The 3523-nt window shown below is 41.8% G+C and overlaps 1 non-coding gene across 1 annotated transcript; it reads left to right on the top strand.

Moving 5' to 3' along the window:
* Positions 1-2616: 2616 nt before the first annotated feature.
* LOC122238175 lies at positions 2617-2723 on the top strand. Its single transcript, XR_006217137.1, has one exon. It is a non-coding gene; the product is annotated as a U6 spliceosomal RNA (small nuclear RNA).
* The last annotated feature ends 800 nt before the right edge of the window (positions 2724-3523 follow it).

Below are 3523 nucleotides of genomic sequence, written 5' to 3'. Positions count from 1 at the left end.
TTGATGATGCCTACTGCTATGTTCACATGTGTTACAGCACACATGAACACATTAGATGTTTCCAGAAATCCTGCAATAATGTTATTTAACGCTAGTTTATCCAAATTTGATTCACTGTAGAAGATTTTGCCTTAATACCTGTTACGATCCCATGAATCAATAGTTCACAAAAATCCTTATTTATAAACTCTGCTTTAAATTAACCTTTTAGTGGCACCTGGGTGGCTCAGTCAGGTAAGCATCTGACTCTTGGTTTTGGCTCAGGTCATGATCTCACAGTTTCATCAGTTCAAGCCCTGGGTCAGGCTCTGTGCTAACAGCATGGAGCCTACTTGGGATTCTCATTTTCTCTCTCTCTCTCTCTCTCTCTCCTTCTCTCACTGCCCCTCCCCTGCTCACACTGTCTCTGTCTCTCTCAAAATAAATAAATAAGCTTAAAATTTTTTTAACAAAATAAAAGTCTGTTTTAAAAAAATGCACTGAGGGGCTCCTGGGGGCTCAGTCAGTTGAGCATCTGACTTCAACTCAGGTCATGATCTTGTGGTTTGAGCCCACGTTGGGCTCTGTGCTGACAGCTCAGAGCCTGGAGCCTGCTTCAGATTCTGTGTCTCCCTCTTTCTCTGCCCCTCCCCTACTAGTGTTGTGTAACTATCTGAAAAATAAACAAACATTAAAAAACATTTTTAAAAATTAAAAATGCACCAAAGAGGCCAGAAATCTACAGAGCCAACACAAAGTGATGCTCACGTAAGACCCAGGTATAATCGAGATATGAAACATGATTGTTCTAGAGAAGCTGAGCTTCCAGAAGACACTTCTTATTGAGCACCTATTATATGCTTACCTGCTGCTCAGTCATATGCATTAGCTGCTATAACTACTAAGTAATCTGACAGCAAAGTCACTGCTCTCAGGGTAGCATCAGTCTTATGGCAGTAAAGCTAACAAATTAATGTCAACAGAATGATGATATAAATAGGAGCATCTCCCAGAACAGGTACCATGGAACACCTATTCTGGTGGTTATGCACAGCTGTTATTTGTGAAAGGGTCTGTGTAAGTTTGGGAAATGCCAGCTTGGCAAACATTAATGGGCATCTTTACTGAAAGATTTCTCCAAGTCCATGTGCATTTTAAATGTCTAAGAGGGTGACATAGTGAGCAATGTTTACCATCATGTTTGACCACAGGAAGAGTTCCTTGGGGAGACACTAGGGCAGATGCTTGTGTCCAGAATCAGCACTAAGTTGGTGGTAGAGATTAATCAATTATTTGCATTCTAGCCAGGCTCCAGAGTGTAGGAGGCCTGGAGGAACGGACTGTGTCACTGAGAGGGTGTAGGTGGAGAAGGGAGCGAGCACAAGGCGGTAGGGTCTTCTACTGCCAGCTGCAAAGCAAGGACAAGAAATCCCGGCACAGATGCTAACGCTGTATGAGGCTGGAAGACAGTGGGGTGAGTAGACAGAAAAAAGAGACTGAGAGATTTTCAAAGGAACCAATCAATCTCACTGATGGATTTCCAGCATCAGTGGCAGCGTCTATGGCAGCATCTGGCACAAAGTAGGAATCTGAGTGAGTGGGTATAGGATTGAACTGAGCTCTGGAATAGTGGGGACCAACTCTGTAGACATGAGGAATATGGCCAGGGTCTCCTGGGATCCGGATGGCTGGAAAGAAGAAATGGTGGTCCATGTGGAAGAGGACATCATGAATACTTCCATTTCTTCTAAGGTAACATTTCCCTTCTATCAAGATCCACAATCATCTTACAAGAAGTTAGCTATTTCTGTGTCTTTCTGCCTTGAATAGGTTACCTTTCATTGAGTCCCAACCATGAAGTAGCACTGGCAGCCGCATAACACATGCTTGAGATAACACTCTTGAGGTTTACACTGTCTGATGGATCAGGACATTGAGTTTCAGGTGTTGTTAAGTCATCTTCCTGACCCTTAGTTAAGAGATAGAACTAGGATTTGGTGGTTGTTTTTTTGTTTTTTGTTTGTTTGGGGTTTTTTGTTTGTTTGTTTGTTTAGGATTTGAATTCATACAAATTAGATTCCAAAGCCTGTGGTCTTAACTGTGGTGTCATCTTAGCCAATGAGCCCTTTGGGGAAGGTTAAGGGCAGGGTCTGGCACCACGAAGAACTCTGTTGGATTTTCCTACGAACCCTATGACATGGCTGGCACCGTGCCCTATGAGATCTGAATGCAGCCAGCGGTTACTGAAGAAATGAAGAAACCAAGCACATACATGGAACTATGTGCTCACAGGGTTTCCTTGAGGCTTTGGCACCAGTGGGTCTAGAGCACAGGGTAGGAACTGGGAATTACTAGGAAATATTTCTGAATAATTATGAAAGCCCAATCTCAGAGTTTAGGTTTGATTCTTATTGCAGTTAAGCTAACAAATAATGTCAACAGAATGATATAAATATGAAAGAGGGAGTCATGAAAGAAAATGAAAAAGGGTGTGTCCAAGGTGGATCAGCTTGGGAAAGCTATGAAATAGGACTAGAACTCAGAAAATATTCCCTGAAAGAAATGGTACATTAATGAATGGAGGTAGAACTTTTGGAGGGAAATGAACCTGTATATAAGAGTAACCACGTGAAGGTAATGCTCACTTCGGCAGCACATATTCTAAAATTGGAACGATACAGAGAAGATTAGCATGGCCCCTGCAAAAGGATGACACGCAAATTCATGACGCTTCCACATTTTTTTGCTCTTCACAGATGACATGATGTTCTATAAGGAAAACCCAAAAGATTCCACCAAAAAACTGCGAGAACTGATCCATGAATTTGGCAAAGTTGCAGGATATAAAATCAACGCACAGAAATCGGTTGCATTGCTATTCACCAACAATGAAGCAACAGAAAGAGAAATCAAGGAATGGATCCCATTTGCAGTTGCACCAAAAACCATAAAATACCTAGGAATAAATCTAGCCAAAGAGGTGAAAAATGTATACGCTGAAAACTACAGACAGCTTATGAAAGAAATTAAAGAAGACACAAAAAAATGGAAAAAGATTCCATGCTTCTGGATAGGAAGAACAAATATTGGTAAAAGGTCGATACTGGGGCACCTGGGTGGCTCAGTCAGTTGAGCGTCTGACTGGCTCAGGTCATGATCTCACAGTTTGTGACTTCAAGCCCCGCGTTGAGCTCTGTGCTGGCAGCTCGGAGCCTGGAGCCTGCTTCGGATTCTGTGTCTCCTCCTCTCTCTGTTCTTCCCCGCTCATGCCCTGTCTCTCTCTGTCTCTCAAAAATGAATAAATGTTAAAAAAAATTAAAAAAATTAAAAAAAAGGTCGATACTATCCAAAGCAATCTACATATTCAATGCAATCCCTATCAAAATAATAACAGCATTCTTCACAGAGCTAGAACAAATAATCCTAAAATTTGTATGGAACCAGAAAAGCCCCCGAATAGCCAAAGCAATCTTGAAAAAGAAAACCAAAGCAGGAGGCATCACAATCCCAGACTTCAAGCTATACTACAAAGCTGTCATCAAGA

The sequence above is a fragment of the Panthera tigris genome, chromosome B1 (assembly GCF_018350195.1).
Source record: "Panthera tigris isolate Pti1 chromosome B1, P.tigris_Pti1_mat1.1, whole genome shotgun sequence".
NCBI classification, from domain to species: domain Eukaryota; kingdom Metazoa; phylum Chordata; class Mammalia; order Carnivora; family Felidae; genus Panthera; species Panthera tigris.
The sequence above is the reverse complement of the archived record's forward strand: the minus strand, read 5'-3'. Positions and strand labels throughout refer to the sequence as shown.